Below are 22,497 nucleotides of genomic sequence, written 5' to 3'. Positions count from 1 at the left end.
GGAGACCTTGAAAAGCTGCTCATGCTTTGTCAGGCTCTGAATGTGAATCCCATGCCTGCAGGGCCGGGTCTCGGCCGGGATACACGTGGGCTGTGTGCAGGTTCATTTGCATGACATTGATTTCTACATGCCAGCAATCCGAGAGGCAGCATGCAGTTAGCATGATTCTCCACCGGCGGCAGCACTTAGTCTCCAGAATGGAGAATCCAGGCCAGAGTTGCTGACCAAGTGGTTTTAACTGTAGCATGCTGGCCTGCCAGTGCAGCGCTTTTATCTGTCTGGAGGTTCAGCAGAATGCAGTAAACATCCGATGGAATCTCTTATGTGCTATGTTCCACAATCAAGGAACAGTTGTTAATCCTATGGCTTCTATAAACAAACAGATCTGTATTCAAAGAACAAAGAAATGTACAGCACAGGAACAGGCCCTTCGGCCCTCCAAGCCCGTGCCGACCATGCTGCCCGACTAAACTACAATCTTCTACACTTCCTGGGTCCGTATCCCTCTATTCCCATCCTATTCATGTATTTGTCAAGATGCCCCTTAAATGTCACTATCGTCCCTGCTTCCACCACCTCCTCCGGTAGCGAGTTCCAGGCACCCACTACCCTCTGCGTAAAAAACTTGCCTCGTACATCTACTCTAAACCTTGCCCCTCTCACCTTAAACCTATGCCCCCTAGTAATTGACCCCTCTACCCTGGGGAAAAGCCTCTGACTATCCACTCTGTCTATGCCCCTCATAATTTTGTATACCTCTATCAGGTCTCCCCTCAACCTCCTTCGTTCCAGTGAGAACAAACCGAGTTTATTCAACCGCTCTTCATAGCTAATGCCCTCCATACCAGGCAACATTCTGGTAAATCTCTTCTGCACCCTCTCTAAAGCCTCCACATCCTTCTGGTAGTGTGGCGACCAGAATTGAACACTGTAGTCCAAGTGTGGCCTAACTAAGGTTCTATACAGCTGCAACATGACTTGTCAATTCTTATACTCAATGCCCCAGCCAATGAAGGCAAGCATGCCAAATGCCTTCTTGACTACCTTCTCCGCCTGTGTTGCCCCTTTCAATGACCTGTGGACCTGTACTCCTAGATCTCTTTGATTTTCAATACTCTTGAGGGTTCTACCATTCACTGTATATTCCCTACCTGCATTAGACCTTCCAAAATGCATTACCTCACATTTGTCCGGATTAAACTCCATCTGCCATCTCTCCGCCCAAGTCTCCAAACAATCTAAATCCTGCTGTATCCTCCGACAGTCCTCATCGCTATCCGCAATTCCACCAACCTTTGTGTCGTCTGCAAACTTACTAATCAGACCAGTTACATTTTCCTCCAAATCATTTATATATACTACAAAGAGCAAAGGTCCCAGCACTGATCCCTGTGGAACACCACTGGTCACAGGCCTCCAATTAGAAAAGCATCCTTCCATTGCTACACTCTGCCTTCTATGGCCTAGCCAGTTCTGTATCCACCTTGCCAGCTCACCCCTGATCCCGTGTGACTTCACCTTTTGTACTAGTCTACCATGAGGGACCTTGTCAAAGGCCTTACTGAAGTCCATATAGACAACATCCACTGCCCTACCTGCATCAATCATCTTAGTGACCCCCTCGAAAAACTCTATCAAGTTAGTGAGACACGACCTTCCCTTCACAAAACCGTGCTGCCTCTCACTAATACGTCCATTTGCTTCCAAATGGGAGTAGATCCTGTCTCGAAGAATTCTCTCCAGTAATTTCCCTACCACTGAAGTAAGGCTCACCGGCCTGTAGTACCCGGGATTATCCTTGCTACCGTTCTTAAACAGAGGAACAACATTGGCTATTCTCCAGTCCTCCGGGACATCCCCTGAAGACAGCGAGGATCCAAAGATTTCTGTCAAGGCCTCAGCAATTTCCTCTCCAGCCTCCTTCAGTATTCTGGGGTAGATCCCATCAGGCCCTGGGGACTTATCTACCTTAATATTTTTTTAAGACACCCAACACCTCGTCTTTTTGGATCTCAAAGTGACCCAGGCTATCTACACACCCTTCTCCAGACTCAACATCTACCAATTTCTTCTCTTTGGTGAATACTGATGCAAAGTATTCATTTAGTACCTCGCCCATTTCCTCTGGCTCCACACATAGATTCCCTTGCCTATCCTTCAGTGGGCCAACCCTTTCCCTAGCTACCCTCTTGCTTTTTATGTAAGTGTAAAAAGCCTTGGGATTTTCCTTAACCCTATTTGCCAATGACTTTTCGTGTCCCCTTCTAGCCCTCCTGACTCCTTGCTTAAGTTCCTTCCTACTTTCCTTATATTCCACGCAGGCTTCGTCTGTTCCCAGCCTTTTAGCCCTGACAAATGCCTCCTTTTTCTTTTTGACGAGGCCTACAATATCTCTCGTCATCCAAGGTTCCCGAAAATTGCCGTATTTATCCTTCTTCCTCACAGGAACATGCCAGTCCTGAATTCCTTTCAACTGCCACTTGAAAGCCTCCCACATGTCAGATGTTGATTTGCCCTCAAACATCCACCCCCAATCTATGTTCTTCAGTTCCCGCCTAATATTGTTATAATTAGCCTTCCCCCAATTTAGCACATTCATCCTAGGACCACTCTTATCCTTGTCCACCAGTACTTTAAAACTTACTGAATTGTGGTCACTGTTACCAAAATGCTCTCCTACTGAAACATCTACCACCTGGCCGGGCTCATTCCCCAATACCAGGTCCAGTACCGCCCCTTCCCTAGTTGGACTGTCTACATATTGTTTTAAGAAGCCCTCCTGGATGCTCCTTACAAACTCCGCCCCATCTAAGCCCCTGGCACTAAGTGAGTCCCAGTCAATATTGGGGAAGTTGAAGTCTCCCATCACCACAACCCTGTTGTTTTTACTCTTTTCCAAAATCTGTCTACCTATCTGCTCCTCTATCTCCCGCTGGCTGTTGGGAGGCCTGTAGTAAACCCCCAACATTGTGACTGCACCCTTCTTATTCCTGATCACTGCCCTCTGAGGGGTCCTCCCGCAGTACAGCTATGATATTCTCCCGAACCAGTAGCGCAACTCCGCCTCCCCTTTTACATCCCCCTCTCTCCCGCCTGAAACACCTAAATCCTGGAAAGTTTAGCTGCCAATCCTGCCCTTCCTTCAACCAGGTCTCTGTAATGGCAACAACATCATAGTTCCAAGTATTAATCCAAGCTCTAAGTTCATCTGCCTTACCCGTTCTTGCATTAAAACATATGCACTTCAGGCCACCAGACCCGCTGTGTTCAGCAACTTCTCCCTGTCTGCTCTGCCTCAGAGCCACACTGTCCCTATTCCCTAGTTCTCCCTCAATGCTCTCACCTTCTGACCTATTGCTCCCGTGCCCACCCCCCTGCCATACTAGTTTAAACCCTCCCGTGTGACACTAGCAAACCTCGCAGCCAGGATATTTATGCCTCTCCGGTTTAGATGCAACCCGTCCTTCTTATACAGGTCACACCTGCCCCGGAAGAGCTCCCAGTGGTCCAGATAATGGAAACCCTCCCTCCTACACCAGCTGTTTAGCCACGTGTTTAGCTGCTCTATCTTCCTATTTCTAGCCTCACTGGCACGTGGCACAGGGAGTAGTCCCGAGATTACAACCCTCGAGGTCCTGTCTTTTAACTTTCTGCCTAGCTCCCTGAACTCCTGCTGCAGGGCCTCATGCCCCTTCCTGCCTATGTCGTTAGTACCAATATGTACAACGACCTCTGCCTGTTTGCCCTCCCCCTTCAGGATGCCCTCTACCCGTTCGGAGACATCCTGGACCCTGGCACCAGGGAGGCAACATACCATCCTGGGGTCTCTTTCATGTCCACAGAAGCGCCTATCTGTGCCCCTGACTATAGAGTCCCCTATTACTATTACTCTTCTGCGCTTTGACCCTCCCTTCTGAACATCAGAGCCAGCCGTGGTGCCACTGCTCTGGCTGCTGCTGTTTTCCCCTGATAGGCTATCCCCCCCGACAGTATCCAAAGGGGTATACCTGTTCGAGAGGGGGACAACCACAGGGGATTCCTGCACTGACTGCCTGCCCTTTCTGGTGGTCACCCATTTCTCTGCCTGCACCTTGGGTGTGACCACATTTACATAACTGCGATCTATGACGCTTTCCGCCACCTGCATGCTCCTAAGTGCATCTAATTGCTGCTCCAACCGAACCATGCGGTCTGTGAGGAGCTCCAGTTGGGTGCACTTTCTGCAGATGAAGCCATCCGGGACGCTGGAAGCCTCCCAGACCTGCCACATCTCACAGTCAGAGCACTGCACCCCTCTAACTGACATTGCGTCAATTAATTAAAATTAAAATTAAAAAAAAAAAAAAAAATTTAAATATTTTTTTTTAAATTTCAAAGTTACTGTTAACTATCTGTTTCCTAGCACTAGATTTCTAATAGAAATGCGAAAGCGAAATATTGTACTCTCCGATCTCTGGCTTAGATATCCCTCTAAATTATAATTAAATAATTATGTTTAATTAGTTACCAATGCTTAATTTTTTAAATTTAGTGTAGATTCCCAACCAGCCACTCAGGCCACAGCTTTTCTGTTATGTCACTTCAGTTTCCCCCCGACACGCACAATTTGAAAAAGGTATAAAAGTAAAAATGAGTAAAAATCACTTACTTACCTTCTTACCCTCTGAGTGTCTTAGATGTTCTCAGGTTCTCTCCCTGACACAGACTGCTCCTCCTCCTCCGAACGGCTCCCGAAACTAGGCGGTGATCTTTTAAAATCTCCGCTCCGACTCGCAGCGTTGTGATGCTGACTGTGAGGACACTGTTCCCAGACTGCTTCACTGTGACACTGACTGTGAGGACACTGTTCCCAGACTATTCCTGGAGACCTAGAAGTTAGTTGTCATTACACCTGTTTTAAAGGGTGCCCAATTGTCCAATATGGCGAGCGATGTGCACACACATCCTAGTTTTTTTTAAAACATTTTATTGAGGTACTTTTTTGGCATTGTAACAGCAGCAATATAAACAATGTACATAAAAATATAAACATAGGCAAATACCACCTCCCTCCCCCACAGGTCCCACCATTAATTAACCCCCTAATTTACGCTAACCTAACCCCCTTCCCGCCCTTCTGCTGCTGATTAATTCTCTGCGAAGAAGTCGACGAATGGTTGCCACCTCCGGGTAAACCCCAGCAGTGACCCTCTCGTGGCGAACTTAATTTTCTCCAGGCAGAGAAAGCTAGCCATATCTGACAGCCAGGTCTCCGACTTCGGGGGCCTTGAGTCCCTCCATGCTAGTAATATCCGCCTCCGGGCTACCAGGGGAGTAAAGGCCAGAACATCTGCCTCTTTCTCCTCCTGGATTCCTGGATCCTGTGACACCCCGAAAATCGCCACCTCTGAACTTAATGCCACCCTTGTATTTAATACCTTGGACATGACGTCAGTACACCCCTGCCAAAATCGCCTCAGCTTTGGACACGCCCAGAACATGTGGACATGGTTCGCTGGTCCTCCCGCACATTTTGTGCACCTGTCTTCCACCCCAAAGAATCTGCTCTCTGGGCCACTGTCACGTGAGCCCGGTGAACGACCTTGAATTGAATCAGGCTGAGTCTGGCACATGTCGCGGTCGTGTTGACTCTACTCAACACGTCATCTCAAAGGCCCTCCTCTATCTCTCCCCCAGCTTCTCCTCCCACTTTCGCTTCTGCTCCTCGGTCTGCGTCTCCTCTGATCCTATAAGCTCCTTATAAATGTCAAAAATGCTCCCTTCACCTATCCATCCTCCAGAAACCATCCTTTCCTGAATCCCCCTCAGCGGCTGGAGTGGGAAGGTTGATACCTGTCTACGCAGAAAGTCCCACACCAGCAGGTATCGAGATTCGTTTCCCCCCCGCCAATGCAAACTTCGCCTCCAGCACCCTCCTATTCAGAAAGCCCCCCTCTATAAACAAGTCCCCCATCCTCTCAATTCCTGCTCTCAGCCATATACGGAACCCCCCGTCCATCCTCCCTGGGGCAAACCGGTGATTATCGCAGATTGGGGACCAGACCGAAGCTCCCGCTTAAAAAAGGACCGCGGAATGAAGATGGGGAGACATTGAAATCAATCAGGAACCTCGGGAGGACCGTCATTTTCACCGTTTGGACTCTGCCAGCTAGAGACAACTGGGAGCGCATCCCATCTCCGGAAATCATCCTTCATCTGATCTACCAACCAGGCCAAGTTCAATTTATGTAGCCGGTCCCAATCCCGCGCCACTTGGATACCTAGGTACCTGAAACTGTCCCCTACCAATCTAAACGGCAGCTCCCCCAGTCACCTCTCCTGACCCCTCACCTGGACCACAAACATCTCGCTCTTCCCAGCAGAGGGCAGTAGAGCGGAGCTGCTGATTGGCTGTTGCAAGGGAAATTTGCATACCTCCGTTGTGGTCACCCTAACGTGATGGTGTACCTGAGCTAGAGACCCTAGCTGTTCGAGTGAAGACAAGCATCCAGCAGAGGGCAGTAGAGCAGAGCTGTTGATTGACTGTTGCAAGGGAAATTTGCATACCTCCGTTGTGGTCACCCTAACTTGAAGGTGGTTTGTGGAGGTGCTGTTGTCAAGTGACACTTAAACCCGAAACACTTCTTCGGTGTTTCCCTCCCTACCCCCTCCTCTAACCAAAAAAAAAACAACCGCTGTAAAGATCAAGAGGAAGGCTCGAGGTCAGGTAGAAGTAGAAAGAAGTTGAACCGTGACACCACAGCCTGCAGGTAAGGGATTGGCTGGTGACTGGTAAGTGATTTTTCTTTTATTTTCCCACAGGTGTTATCGTGCAGGGCGCAGAGGTTGCTGAGTGAGTGCTTGCTGAGAAGGGGAGTGAATAACAGGTAAGCTCTTTCTTTCTTTTTCTTTTTTTTATCTAGGGGGATGGCAGGGAAGGTAGTGCAATGTTCCTCCTGCAGAATGTTTGAGGTGAGGGACGCCGACAGTGTCCCTGCTGATTTCATCTGTGGGAAGTGCACCCATCTCCAGCTCCTCAGAAACCGCGTTAAGGAACTGGAGCTGGAGCTGGATGAACTTCGGATCATTCGGGAGGCAGAGATGGTCATAGATAGAAGCTTCAGGGATGTAGTTACTCCGAAGAATAAAGATAGATGGGTGACGGTGAGAGGGGCTGTGAGGAAGCAGTCTGTACAGGGATACCCTGTGGCCATTCCCCTTAGTAACAAGTATACCGCTTTGGATACTGTTGGGGGGGGGGGACTTACCAGGGGTAAGCCATGGGGTGCAGGTCTCTGGCACAGAGTCTGTCCCTGTTGCTCAGAAGGGAAGGGGGGAGAGGAGTAGAGCATTAGTCATTGGAGACTCCATAGTTAGGGGGATAGATAGGAGATTCTGTGGGAACGAGATAGACTCGCGGTTGGTGTGTTGCCTCCCAGGTGCCAGGGTGCGTGATGTCTCGGATCGTGTTTTTGGGATCCTTAAGTGGGAGGGGGAGCAGCCCCAAATTGTGGTCCACATAGGTACCAACGACATAGGTAGGGAAAGGGATAGGGCTGTAAGGCAGGAATTCAGGGAGCTAGGATGGAAACTTAGATCTAGGACAAACAGTTATTATCTCTGGGTTGTTACCCATGCCACGTGATAGCGAGACGAGGAATAGGGAAAGAGAGGAGTTGAACGCGTGGCTACAGGGATGGTGCAGGAGGGAGGGTTTCAGATTTCTGGATAATTGGGGCTCATTCTGGGGTCGGTGGAACTTCTACAAACGGGATGGTCTACACCTGGACCAGAGGGGTACCAATATCCTGGGGGGGAAATTTGCTAATGCTCTTCGGGAGGGTTTAAACTAGTTCAGCAGGGGCTTGGGAACCTGAATTGTAGCTGCAGTATACAGGAGGTTGAGAGTAGTGAGGTCATGAGTAAGGTTTCAAAGTTGCAGGAGTGTCAACCGGCAGGCAGGAAGGTGGTTTAAAGTGTGTCTTCTTCAATGCCAGGAGCATCCGGAATAAGGTGGGTGAACTTGCGGCATGGGTTGGTATCTGGGACTTTGATGTTGTGGCCATTTTGGAGACATGGATAGAGCAGGGACAGGAATGGTTGCTGCAGGTGCCGGGGTTTAGATATTTCAGTAAGCTCAGGGAAGGTGGTAAAAGAGGGGGAAGGGTGGCATTGTTAGTCAAGGACAGTATTACGGTGGCAGAAAGGACGTTTGATGAGGACTCGTCGGTTGAGGTATTATGGGCTGAGGTTAGAAACAGGAAAGGAGAGGTCACCCTGTTAGGAGGTTTTCTATAGGCCTCCGAAAAGTTCCAGAGATGTAGAGGAAAGGATTGCAAAGATGATTCTGGATAGGAGCGAAAGCAACAGGGTAGTTGTTATGGGGGACTTTAACTTTCCAAATATTGACTGGAAACGCTATAGTTCGAGTACTTTAGATGGGTCCGTTTTTGACCAATGTGTGCAGGAGGGTTTCCTGATACAGTATGTAGATAGGCCAATGAGAGGCGAGGCCGTATTGGATTTGGTACTGGGTAATGAACCAGGACAGGTGTTAGATTTTGGAGGTAGGTGAGCACTTTGGTGATAGTGACCACACTTCGATTACGTTTACTTTAGTGATGGAAAGGGATAGGTATATACCACAGGGCATATCTGGGGGAAAGGCAATTATGATGCGATGAGGCAAGACTTAGGATGCATCAGATGGAGAGGAAAACTGCAGGAGATGGGCACAATGGAAATGTGGAGCTTGTTCAAGGAACAGCTACTGCGTGTCCTTGATAAGTATCTACCTGTCAGGCAGGGAGGAAGTGGTCGAGCAAGTGAACCGTGGTTTACTAAGGCAGTCGAAACACTTGTCAAGAGGAAGAAGGAGGCTTATGTAAAGATGAGACATGAAGGTTCAGTAAGGGCGCTCGAGAGTTACACGTTAGCTAGGAAGGACCTAAAGAGAGAGCTAAGAAGAGCCAGGAGAGGACCTGAGAAGTCTTTGGCAGGTAGGATCAAGGATAACCCTAAAGCTTTCTATAGATATGTCAGGAATAAAAGAATGACTAGGGTAAGAGTAGGGCCAGTCAAGGACAGTAGTGGGAAGTTGTGCTTGGAGTCCGAGGACATAGGAGAGGTGCTAAATGAATATTTTTCATCAGTATTCACACAGGAAAAAGACAATGTTGTCGAGGTGAATACTGAGATTCAGGCTAGTCAACTAGATGGGCTTGAGGTTCATAAGGAGGAGGTGTTAACAATTCTGGAAAGGGTGAAAATAGATAAGTCCCCTGGGCCGGATGGGATTTATCCTAGGATTTTCTGGGAAGCTAGGGAGGAGATTGCTGAGCCTTTGGCTTTGATCCTTAAGTCAACTTTGTCAACAAGAATAGTGCCAGAAGACTGGAGGATAGCAAATGTTGTCCCCTTGTTCAAGAAGGGGAGTAGAGACAACCCCGGTAACTACAGACCAGTGTGCCTTACTTCTGTTGTGGGCAAAATCTTGGAAAGGTTTATAAAAGATAGGGTGTATAATCATCTGGAAAGTAATAATTTGATTAGACATAGCCAACACGGTTTCGTGAAAGGTAGGTCATGCCTCACAAACCTTATTGAGTTCTTTGAGAAGGTGACCAAACAGGTGGATGAGGGTAAAGCAGTTGATGTGGTGCATATGGATTTCAGTAAAGCGTTTGATAAGGTTCCCCACGGTAGGCTACTGCAGAAAATACGAAAGCATGGTATTCAGGGAGATTTAGCAGTTTGGATCAGAAATTGGCTAGCTGGAAGAAGACAAAGGGTGGTGGTTGATGGGAAGTGTTCAGACTGAAGTCCAGTTACTAGTGGTGTACCACAAGGATCTGTTTTGGGGCCACTGCTGTTTGTCATTTTTATAAATGACCTGGAGGAGGGCGTAGAAGGATGGCTGAGTAAATTTGTAGATGCCACGTAAGTCGGTGGAGTTGTGGACAGTGCGGAAGGATGTTGCAGGTTACAGAGGGACATAGATAAGCTGCAGCGCTGGGCTGAGAGGTGGCAAATGGAGTTTAATGCAGAAAAGTATGAGGTGATTCATTTTGGAAGGAATAACAGGAAGACAGAGTACTGGGCTAATGGTAAGATTCTTGGCAGTGTGGATGAGCAGAGAGATCTCGGTGCCCATGTACATAGATCCCTGAAAGTTGCCACTCAGGTTGAGAGGGTTGTTAAGGAGGCGTACGGTGTGTTAGCTTTTATTGGTAGAGGGCTTGAGTTTCGTAGCCATGAGGTCATGTTGCAGCTGTATAAAACTCTGGTGCGGCCGCATTTGGAGTATTGCGTGCAATTCTGGTCGCCGCATTATAGGAAGGATGTGGAAGCATTGGAAAGGGTGCAGAGGAAATTTACCAGAATGTTGCCTGATATGGAGGGAAGATCTTATGAGGAAAGGTCGAGGGACTTGAGGCTGTTTTCGTTAGAGAGAAGAAGGTTAAGAGGTGACTTAATTGAGGCATACAAGATGATCAGAGGATTGGATAGGGTGGACAGTGAGAGCCTTTTTCCTCGGATGGTGATGTTAACACAAGGGGACATAGCTTTAAATTGAGGGGAGATAGATATAAGACAGATGTCAGAGGTAGGCTCTTTACTCAGAGAGTAGTGAGGGTGTAGAATGCCCTGCCTGCAACAGTAGTGTACTCGCCAACACTAAGGGTATTCAAATGGTCATTAGATAGACATTTGGACGATAAGGGAATAGTGTAGATGGGCTTTAGAGTGGTTTCACAGGTCGGCGCAACATCGAGGGCCGAAGGGCAAGTACTGCGCTGTAATGTTCTATGTTCCCCATATTAAGCTTATACCCCGAGAACTGGCCAAATTCCCCTAAAATTCCCATTTTTTCCATCCCCTCAATTGGATCCGAAGCATACAGAAGGAGGTCATCTGCATACAGCGAGACTCTTTGCTCCACCCCCTCCTCCAGACCAGCCCCCTCCAGTCTCTTGAGGCCCTCAGAGCAATTGCCAGCAGCTCTATAGCCAGCGCAAACAGCAGTGGGGAGAGGGGGCATCCTTGTCTCGTCCCCCGGTGCTGTCTAAAATAGTCCGAAGTCGTCCTGTTCGTCCGCATACTTGCCACAGGAGCCTGGTACAGCAACCTGACCCAGTCAATAAAGCCCGTCCCAAATCCGAACCACCCCAGAACCTCCCATAAATAATCCCACTCAACTCGGTCAAAGGCTTTCTCCCCATCCATCGCAACCACTACCTCCACCTCCCTACCTTCTGGGGGCATCATGATCACGTTTAACAGCTTTCTCACATTGGCCACCAGCTGCCTGCCCTTAACAAACCCTGTCTGATCCTCCACAATGACATTTGGCACACAATCCTCAATCCTGGAGGACAAAATTTTGGCCAGCAGTTTGGCGTCTACGTTCAACAGGGAAATCGGCCTGTAAGACCCACATAGCTCCGGGTTCTTGTCCCGTTTCAGGATAAACGAAATTGTGGCCAGTGACATCGTCTGGGGCAGAACCCCCCTTTCCCTTGCCTCATTAAACACCTTCATCAGCACCGGTCCCAATATCCCGGAGAACCTTTTATAGAATTCCGCTGGGTACCCGTCCGGTCCCGGGGCCTTACCCAACTGCATGGCCTTCAAGCCCTCCATTATCTCTTCCAACCCGATCGGGGCCCCCAGCCCTTCTACCAGCCCCCCGGCACCTTCGGGAAAGTCAGCCTCTCCAGGAAGTGCCTCACCCCCTCCGCCCCGCAGGGGGTTCTGACCTGTACAACCTGCTGTAAAAATCCCGAAACGCCTTATTCACCTCTGCCAAGTCCCCAACTAAGTTCCTATCCCCGTCAATAACTTTCCCTTTTTCTCTAGCTGCCTCCGTCTTTCTGAGCTGCTGTGCAAGCATCCTGCTGGCCTTCTCACCGTGCTCGTATATCGCCCCCCTCGCCTTTCTGAGCTGTTCCACCGCCCTCCCTGTGGTTAACAAGCCAAACTGTGAAGGTTCAGTTAGGGCGCTTGAGAGTTACAAGTTGGCCAGGAAGGACCTAAAGAGAGAGCTAAGACGAGCCAGGAGGGGACATGTGAAGTGCTTGGCAGGTAGGATCAAGGAAAACCCTAAAGCTTTCCATAGGTATATCAGGAATAAAAGAATGACTAGGGTAAGAGTAGGGCCAGTCAAGGACAGTAGTGGGAAGTTGTGCATGGAGTCCGAGGAGATAGAAGAGGCGCTAAATGAATATTTTTCATCAGTATTCACACAGGAAAAAGACAATGTTGTCGAGGAGAATACTGAGATACAGGCTACTAGACTAGACAGGATTGAAGTTCATAAGGAGGAGGTGTTAGCAATTCTGGAAAGTGTGAAAATAGATAAGTCCCCTGGGCCGGATGGGATTTATCCTAGGATTCTCTGGGAAGCTAGGGAGGAGATTGCAGAGCCTTTGGCTTTGATCTTTATGTCGTCATTGTCTACAGGAATAGTGTCAGAAGACTGGAGGATAGCAAATGTTGTCCTCTTGTTCACGAAGGGGAGTAGAGACAACCCTGGTAACTATAGACCAGTGAGCCTTACTTCTGTTGTGGGCAAAATCTTGGAAAGGATTATAAGAGATGGGATTTATAATCATCTAGAAAGGAATAATTTGATTAGGGATAGTCAACACGGTTTTGTGAAGGGTAGGTTGTGCCTCACAAACCTTATTGAGTTCTTTGAGAAGGTGACCAAACACGTGGACGAGGGTAAAGCAGTTGATGTGGTGTATATGGATTTCAGTAAAGCGTATGATAAGGTGCCTCACGGTAGGCTATTGCAGAAAATACGGAGGCATGGGATTGAGGGTGATTTAGCGGTTTGGATCAGAAATTGGCTGTCTGTAAGAAGATGGGCAGCACGGTAGCATTGTGGTTAGCACAATTGCTTCACAGCTCCAGGGTCCCAGGTTCGATTCCCGGCTTGGGTCACTGTCTGTGCGGAGTCTGCACATTCTCCCCGCGTGTGCGTGGGTTTCCTCCGGGTGCTCCGATTTCCTCCCACAGTCCAAAGATTTGCAGGTTAGGTGGATTGGCCATGCTAAATTGCCCTTAGTGTCAAAATTGTCCTTAGTGTTGGGTGGGGTTACTGGGTTATGGGGATAGGGTGGAGGTGTGGACCTTGGGTATGATGCTCTTTCCAAGACCCAGTGCAGACTCGATGGGCTGAATGGCCTCCTTCTGCACTATAAATTCTATAAATTCCATGAAAGACAGAGGGTGGTGGTTGATGGGAAATGTTCAGCCTGGAGTTCAGTTACTAGTGGTGTACCACAAGGATCTGTTTTGGGGCCCCTGCTGTTTGTTATTTTTATAAATGACCTGGAGGAGGGGGTAGAAGGATGGCTGAGTAAATTTGTAGATGACACTAAAGACGGTGGAGTTGTGGACAGTGCGGAAGGATGTTGCAGGTTACAGAGGGACATAGATAGCTGCAGAGCTGGGCTGAGAGTGGCAAATGGAGTTTAATGCAGAAAAGTGTGAGGTGATCCATTTTGGAAGGAGTAACAGGAAGACAGAGTACTGGGCTAATGGTAAGATTCTTGGTGGTGTGGATGAGCAGAGAGATCTCGGTGTCCATGTACATAGATCTCTGAAAGTTGCCACCCAGGTTGATAGGTGACAGGGTTGTTAAGAAGGCGTACGGTGTGTTAGCTTTAATTGGTAGAGTGATTGAGTTTTGGAGCCATGAGGTTATGTTGCAGCTGTACCAAACTCTGGTGCGGCCGCATTTGGAGTATTGCATTGGAAAGGGTACAGAGGAGATTTACCAGGATGTTGCCTGGTATGGAGGGAAGATTTTATAAGGAAAGGCTGAGGGACTTGAGGCTGCTTTCGTTAGAGAGAAGAAGGATAAGAGGTGACAATAGAGGCATACAAGATGATCAGAGGATTAGATAGGGGGGACAGTGAGAGCCTTTTTCCCGGATGATGATGGTCAGCACGAGGGGACATAGCTTTAAATTGAGGGGAGATAGATATAGGACAGATGTCAGAGGTAGGTTCTGTACTAAGAGAGTAGTAGGGGCGTGGAATGTCCTGCCTGCAACAGTAGTGGACTCACCAACATTAAAGGCATTTAAATGGTCATTGGATAAACATATGGATGATAATTTGTCAGGGCTAAAAGGCTGGGAACAGACGAAGCCTCTGTGGAATATAAGGAAAGTAGGAAGGAACTTAAGCAAGGAGTCAGGAGGGGGTCACGAAAACTCATTGGCAAATAGGGTTAAGGAAAATCCCAAGGCTTTTTACACGTACATAAAAAGCAAGAGGGTAGCCAGGGAAAGGGTTGGCCCACTGAAGGATAGGCAAGGGAATCTATGTGTGGAGCCAGAGGAAATGGGTGAGGTACTAAATGAATACTTTGCATCAGTATTCACCAAAGAGAAGGAATTGGTAGATGTTGAGTCTGGAGAAGGGTGTGTAAATAGCCTGGGTCACATTGAGATCCAAAAAGACGAGATGTTAGGCGTCTTAAAAAATATTAAGGTAGATAAGTCCCCAGGGCCTGATGGGATCTACCCCAGAATACTGAAGGAGGCTGGAGAGGAAATTGCTGAGGCCTTGACAGAAATCTTTGGATCCTCACTGTCTTCAGGGGATGTCCCGGAGGACTGGAGAATAGCCAATGTTGTTCCTCTGTTTAAGAAGGGTAGCAAGGATAATCCCGGGAACTACAGGCCGGTGAGCCTTACTTCAGTGGTAGGGAAATTACTGGAGAGAATTCTTCGAGACAGGATCTACTCCCATTTGGAAGCAAATGGACGTATTAGTGTTAGGCAGCATGGTTTTGTGAAGGGGAGGTCGTGTCTCACTAACTTGATAGAGTTTTTCGAGGAGGTCACAAAAATGATTGATGCAGGTAGGCAAGTGGATGTTGTCTATATGGACTTCAGTAAGGCCTTTGACAAGGTCCCTCATGGTAGACTAGTACAAAAGGTGACGTCACACGGGATCAGGGGTGAGCTGGCAAGGTGGATACAGAACTGGCTAGGTTATCGAAGGCAGAGAGTAGCAATGGAAGGATGCTTTTCTAATTGGAGGGCTGTGACCAGTGGTGTTCCGCAGGGATCAGTGCTGGGACCTTTGCTGTTTGTAGTATATATAAATGATTTGGAGGAAAATGTAACTGGTCTGATTAGTAAGTTTGCAGACGACACAAAGGTTGGTGGAATTGCGGATAGCGATGAGGACTGTCAGAGGATACAGCAGGATTTAGATTGTTTGGAGACTTGGGCGGAGAGATGGCAGATGGAGTTTAATCCGGACAAATGTGAGGTAATGCATTTTGGAAGGTCTAATGCAGGTAGGGAATATACAGTGAATGGTAGAACCCTCAAGAGTATTGAAAGTCAGAGAGATCTAGGAGTACAGGTCCACAGGTCACTGGAAGGGGCAACACAGGTGGAGAAGGTAGTCAAGAAGGCATACGGCATGCTTGCCTTCATTGGCCGGGGCATTGAGTATAAGAATTGGCAAGTTATGTTTCAGCTGTATAGAACCTTAGTTAGGCCACACTTGGAGTATCGTGTTCAATTCTGGTCGCCACACTACCAGAAGGATGTGGAGGCTTTAGAGAGGGTGCAGAAGAGATTTACCAGAATGTTGCCTGGTATGGAGGGCATTAGCTATGAGGAGCGGTTGAATAAACTCGGTTTGTTCTCACTGGAACGACGGAGGTTGAGGGGCGACCTGATAGAGGTCTACAGAATTATGAGGGGCATAGACAGAGTGGATAGTCAGAGGCTTTTACCCGGGGTAGAGGGGTCAATTACTAGGGGGCATAGATTTAAGGTGAGAGGGGCAAGGTTTAGAGTAGATGTATGAGGCAAGTTTTTTACACAGAGGGTAGTGGGTGCCTGGAACTCGCTACCGGAGGAGGGGGTGGAAGCAGGAACGATAGTGACATTTAAGGGGCATCTTGATAAATACATGAATAGGATGGGAATAGAGGGATACGGACCCAGGAAGTGTAGAAGATTGTAGTTTAGTCGGGCAGCATGGTCGGCCGAAGGGCCTGTTCCTGTGCTGTACATTTCTTTGTTCTTTGTTCTTTATAATGGAATAACGTATATGGGCTTCAGATTGGTTTCACAGGTCGGCGCAACATCGAAGGTCGGAGGGCCTGAACTGCGCTGTAATGTTCTATGTTCTATGTTCTAAACTCCGCCTGTAGCCACCGCCGTTCCCTTAAAAGCCCTATCTCTGGAGTCTCCGCGTACCTCCTGTCGACTTGTAGAATCTCTTTTACCAGTTGGTCTGTCTCTGCCCTGTCCGTCCTGTCCCAGTGAGCCCGGATCGAGATCAGCTCTCCTCTCACCACTGCCTTCAGCATTTCCCAGACCACCGCTGCTGAGACCTTCTCCGTATCATTTACCTGTAGATAATTCTGTATGCATTTCCTCTGCCTCTCGCACACCGCTTCATCCGCCAATGGCCATGCATCCAACCTCCATTGCGGGCGCTGATTGCTATATGTACTAACCTGCAGGTCAACTCAATGTGGAGCATGGTCCGGAATCGTAATCGCCGAGTACCCCGTGTCCACCCCCCTTGCCAGCAAGGCCCTACCCAAAACAAAGAAATCGATCTGAGAGTATACCTTATGTATGTGGGAGTAAAAGAAAAACTTCTTCTCCCTCGGCTGCCTAAATCTCCATGGGTTCATCCTCCCCCCCCATCTGCTCCATGAACCCTTTCAGTTCCTTTGCCATTGCTGGCACCCTACCCGTTTACGAGCACAACCTATCCAGGCCGGGATCAATAACTGTATTAAAGACCCTCCCATGATCAGTTTGTGCGAGTCCAGATCCGGTATCTTTCCAAACATTCTCTTTATAAATTCCACATCATCCCAATTTGGCGCATACACATTAACCAGCACTATCTTCATCCCCTCCAGCTTACCATTAACTATAATATATCGACCCCCCACATCCAAAACTATTCTGCCCACCTCAAATATCACCCGCTTGTTAATCAAGATCGCAACCCCTCTAGTCTTTGTATCCAGCCCCGAGTGGAAAACCTGACTGACCCAGCATTTCCTCAATCTAACCTGGTCCACTACTCTAAGGTGCATCTCCTGCAACATTACCACGTCCGCCTTCAGTTCCCTCAGGTGCGCAAACACACGTGCCCTCTTAACCGGCCCATTTAACCCTTGAACATCCCAGGTGATCAGCCTAGTTGGGGGGCAAGAAGCGCCCCCCCCTTCCGCCGATCAGCCATCCCCTTTCTTGGGCCCGCCTCCAGCCCATGCGCCCCCCCTCCTCCGGCCCGCCCCCGGCAGCCCCCGACCTCCTCACTGTCCCTCCACCGAAGTCCCTCCCTCGTCAGCAGAACCACTCCCCCCTCTCTCCCCCCTAGCAATACTACTCTGAAACCTAATCCATATAATACACTAAACATATGCACCCCCCCACCCCACTGCGCTTTCGTGAGTTAGCTCACCCAGCTAGTTTGGTGCCCCCGGCGCCAAAAAGTTTCTCACCTATTGTTCCCTCACTCCCCTCCCCCCCGCTCGTACAAACAAATTCCCTCATCTAACAATCCCCACACAATCACCCAGCTGCAAAAAAAACACCACCCACCAAAACTCAAACAAGCACGTCTCCATCCCACAAAAGTGCACATCAACGAAAAAGACATTTCAAAAAGAAAACCCGAAAACGAAAAATCTTTTCCCCCCCTTCTTAAACAGAACTCAAAAACAGAAGAGAAAAAATAAGAGGAGAAAAAACAAATTTTAAAAAAAGGGGCCCAATATAAGCCAACAGGTTGCATCAAAGTTCGAGAGTTCTCAGCCCCCCACCAGTCCTTTACTTTTCGCAAAGTCCAGCGCATCTTCGGGCGACTCAAAATAATGATGCTGGTCCTCATATCTGACCCAAAGACGAGCCGGATACAACAGCCCAAATTTCACCTGTTTCTTGAAGAAGATTGACTTAACTTGGTTGAAGCCTGCCCTTTTCCTAGCCACCTCCACACAGGTCCTGGTACACCCGCAGGATACTGTTGTCCCATTTACAGCTCCGCATTCGCTTGGCCCACTGGAGAATACATTCCTTGTCCAGAAACCTGTGGAATCTCACCACCATTGGCCTCGGCAGGACCCCGCTCATGGCTTCCTCACAGGCGCTCTATATGCCCTGTCCACCTCCAAGGGTCGGGAGAATGTCCCCTCCCGCAGCAGCTTTTCGAACATACCCGTTACGTATGCCCCAGCATCAGCTCCCTCAGACCCCTCCGGGAGCCCGACAATTCTTATGTTCTGCCAGCGGGATCTATTATCTAGGTCCTCCACCTTCTTCAGAAGTCTTTTCTGCTGGTTCCACAGCATCCCCACCTCCAGCTCCATCGCAGTTTGATGCTCCTCCTGCTCAGCCATCGCCTTCTCAACCTTCTGGATCGTCCGATCCATGTGCAAATGAAGGGTATGCTGCTAGTTTTGACATGCTTCTACATACCTCAACAAAATGTTTCATGGGTAGAAAGGTCTTCTTAAAAAAGCAATCATTAACCCACACTGTTCTTTCAAACTACTACTCCATGGGCAGCATTCTGCACCCTCCCACCACCAGGATGGCTTCCCACTGCCGGCGTGAACCCCACGCGCATGTTCCCCAGAAATGGGGCGGGTGAACCATGCAATGCTGTAGACATTACAGGACTGGAAGATGCCTGCCGCATCTGCGGTGGGAAAACCAACGGAGGCTGGAAAATCCCGGTCCATCTCTACCTTCCTTTGCTCTCCAAAGTCTTTGTGAGTTGCCTCCCAAATCCATTGTCGTGCTTGCCGAAATTTTGGGTTGGATTCTCCGATTCTGTGGCTATGTCTGCAGGATCCATCTGATCTTATGACCAAAAAGTCACTGCCACCCCCGCACTAATGATCCGCCCAGTGAGGGGCTAGCAGCCATGCCGCGTAAAGCCCCCAGCTATACTTGTAGATATGGCGCAGGAAGGCCGGGTCCGTAGCCACGCATGCACATGCAACAGCCTGCGGCGCCTGTGCCGTACAACATAGTGCCAGCGGCGCACGGCCCTGGCCTGCCAAAAAGTGCCCCCCTCTAACCCCCCTTGCCACCCCCAGACCACCCACCACCAGTCCTCCCAGCACCCGCCTCAGCCCCCCCCCCCGGCCAGCTGAACAGCACCCCCCCCCCCCCCCACTGTGACGGTGCTGGATACAGTCGCCACGCGAGGTCCCCGAATGTTGTGAGGACACGTACCACGCCATCGGGGGACTCGGCCCATTGGGGGCAGAGCATCAGGTGATGCCCGAGGCCATCCCAACAGTGTGCGGCATACTCCTCAAGAACGCCGTTTCTAGGGGGCGGAGCATTGGAAAAACGTGCTGCCCCAGATTGCGGCTGATCGCCGAATGCAATTTTGGCGTCAGCGATCGGAGAATCCAGCCTTTTATCTTTGAATCCTTCTAGTTCAGTTTCCACAGCTGCTACTGTACTGAGATGGCTCTTGTCAAAGTCAGAAACAAATGTCTTTTCTTCCCTGTAATATACTGCAAGATGCACTTAGTGGAGCAGATATTGTGGTGTATGCCAAACTGAAATGAAATACCTGTATCCTTAAGGTTGAGCAATCTGTTCTTCGTATGTTATTAAAAATCAGATAACGAGTTACACTTTTATTTCAATTGAGAGTAATGAAAGAATCATTTTAAAGGTACAGTCTTGCAGGTTTTCGGCGACAATCTGAAGCTGTGATCAAATACAGCACTTTGTTATATATTTATTTTATAATCATTTAGGCAAATTAAAAAGGAATGGAAGAGCTATTGAATTTGTGGGTGGTCAATAGCGTTAAGGAGTAATGGAATAGTCAAAGTAAATTGAATTCAGCATTTAGGGTGCTGTAGTTTGCGATCATTATCATGAAACAGGCCCACACTGAATGATGAAAGATCCAGTTAATATTGACTTCATGTAGGATATGCTATAGCATGGAGCATATATACATTGTAGACACTGGTTAATTTTTGGTTTTCATCTGAGACCTGTTTGGGTTATGCTTTATTTTATAAATATTATATGCAACTAATTTTATGCAATTTTAATTAATAACAAGATATTGCTATTCATATTTTCATGTTCCAGGGGCAGCATGGTAGCACAATGGTTAGCACTGTGGCTTTACAGCTCCAGGGTCCCAGGTTCGATTCCCGGCTTGGGTCACTGTCTGTGCGGAGTCTGCACATCCTCCCCGTGTGTGCGTGGGTTTCCTCCGGGTGCTCCGGTTTCCTCCCACAGTCCAAAGATGTGCGGGTTAGGTGGATTGGCCATACTAAATTGCCCATAGTGTCCAAAATTGCCCTTAGTGTTGGGTGGGGTTACTGGGTTATGGGGATAGGGTGGAGCTGTGGACCTTGGGTAGGGTGCTCTTTCCAAGAGCCGGTGCAGGCTCGATGGGCCGCATGGCCTCCTTCTGCACTGCAAATTCTATGATCTATGATTATTGCTACTGACCAACCACAAATTCGATGGGCCGAATGGCCTCCTTCTGCATTGTATGTTCTATGTTCTTTCTATTTCTTTTTATTATTATTTCATGGGATGTGAGCATCCAGCATTTACATCCATCTCTAATTGTCGTGAGGAGGTGGTGGTGAGCTGCCTTTTATAAAACTGCAGTCCATGTGATGTAGGTACATCCACAGTGCTGCTGAGGAGGCTGGCCCAGGATTTTGACCCAGTGATGGTGAAGGAATGGTGCTGTACTTCCAAGTCAGGATGGTGAGTGACTTTGTAGCCATCTAAGATGGCCACCTGCAAAGGACCATGGAAATTATGGCCAACCCAGGACTCAGACAGATACAGAGCCTATGTGTATTTGAAACACAGGTAACCAGACCTGATCGAAACCCCTGCTCTTTTGCATTTTAGTGGCCCATTTCTCAGGACAATAGAACTCCAATCAAACAACCGGTACAGCCACAGACTGATCGGCGCCACTCCCCTTACTCAGAAAGCCCAACTGCCAAGGTCAATGACCGCTGAGGACCCACCCAGCTACCAAGGCGCCCGCCCCTTTATTGGCCAAAATCGAAGAGAGTGATCAGAGCCCTGTCGAACTATTGGGTCCAAGGTTAAGGACCGCCCCAAAGAGTGTGAAATCCCAGAGGGATAAAAGAGAGCACAGCCATGTGTTCTGTCTCTTTTGGATCCGGCTTGTGCCAACCCAATTGTAGCAGGAACAGCCAGCCAAGTTCAAGACCAACGAACGCTACCTGACGGATGAGCCCAGCAGAGACAGAGCCACTTTCTTCAAACCAGCCAAGTGAAATCCAGATAAAGGCCTTATTCATTTGCACAGTGCCGGTCGCCCTGAAGTTCAGTATAGCTTATTGTAACTGATAGGTGTAGTTTAACTCGTATTAGATGTTGTGTTTGCATGTCGACATAACTCTTGTGTATGTAAATAAAACATCTTTTGAACTAACTAACTGGTTGTGTGGTCATTTGATTGATATAAGGGAAGGCTTGTGGTTCATCAACATTATTAATAGAGCAACAACTTGGAGGGGGACTTGCAGGTCGTGATGTACCCATCTGCTGTCCTTGGAGGTGGTAGTGTCTGCGGGTTTGGAAAATACCATCAAAGGAGTTTTGGTGAGGTGCTGTGCATCTTATAAATGGTAAGCAATGCTTCCACTCTGTGTCACTGGAAGAGCAAGTGAATGTTGAAGATGCTGGGTGGGGTGGGGTGCCAATTAAGCAGGCTTCTTTGTCTGGATGGTGAAGAGCTTTCTTGAATGTTGTTGTAGCTGCACTCATCCAGCCAGATGGGGAGTTTTCCATCACATTCCTGACTTGTGCTTTACAGGTGGTGGACAGGCTTTGAGGAGTCAGGGGGTGAGTTACTCCCACAGAATTCCCAGCTCCTCATCTGTTCTTGTAGCCACAACATTTATATGGCAGGTTCAGTTCAGTTTCTGGTCAATGGAAATCCCAGTGATACTTATAGAGGGAGATTCAGCGATGGAATGTCAAGGGGAGGGGATTAGATTCTCTTTTGTTGGAGATGGTTTTGCCTGGCACTAAGAGTACAATTTAGTGGAAGACATTCACACTCTCTTTCGGTACCCAAAATTGTCCTATCTGAAGAAGATACCTACTTCATTACTATTCATTCATTCATTCATACTTACCCATCCAGGGTCATGCCACAGACTGAGTTAGGCACTTTGCAGATGTAAATGGGGGCCTAAACTCTGTCAAAGACACCTCCACCTTTTGTATGATTGGGTAATGGACCAATATCTTATAGTCATAGCATCAGCCACTTTACAAATGCTTTGTTTATGTGCCTCTTGTAGGGCAATCTAGAATGAGAGGTCATAGATTTAGAATAAGGGGTAGCAGATTTAAAACAGAGTTGAAGTGAAATTAGTTCTCGCAAAGGGTCGTGTATCTGTGGAATTCACTACCCCAGAGTTCAGTGAATGCCGGACTTTGAATACATTTAAGGAGGAGGCAG

The 22,497-nt window shown here is 48.4% G+C and overlaps 1 long non-coding RNA gene across 2 annotated transcripts in view; it reads left to right on the top strand.

Annotated features, from left to right (window-relative positions):
• The window catches only part of LOC140411727 (uncharacterized), a 121,186-nt gene extending 99,800 nt beyond the window's left edge, over positions 1-21,386 (top strand). For both annotated transcript variants that reach the window (XR_011940970.1, XR_011940969.1), the window contains 2 exons: positions 6,802-6,866; positions 20,904-21,386. This is a non-coding gene — a long non-coding RNA (uncharacterized lncRNA). The remainder of the gene's footprint in view (positions 1-6,801; positions 6,867-20,903) is intronic.
• The last annotated feature ends 1,111 nt before the right edge of the window (positions 21,387-22,497 follow it).

The sequence above is a fragment of the Scyliorhinus torazame genome, chromosome 4, assembly GCF_047496885.1.
Source record: "Scyliorhinus torazame isolate Kashiwa2021f chromosome 4, sScyTor2.1, whole genome shotgun sequence".
In the NCBI taxonomy this organism is placed as follows: domain Eukaryota; kingdom Metazoa; phylum Chordata; class Chondrichthyes; order Carcharhiniformes; family Scyliorhinidae; genus Scyliorhinus; species Scyliorhinus torazame.
Note: the sequence above shows the minus strand (reverse complement) of the source record. Positions and strands in the feature narration are given on the sequence as shown.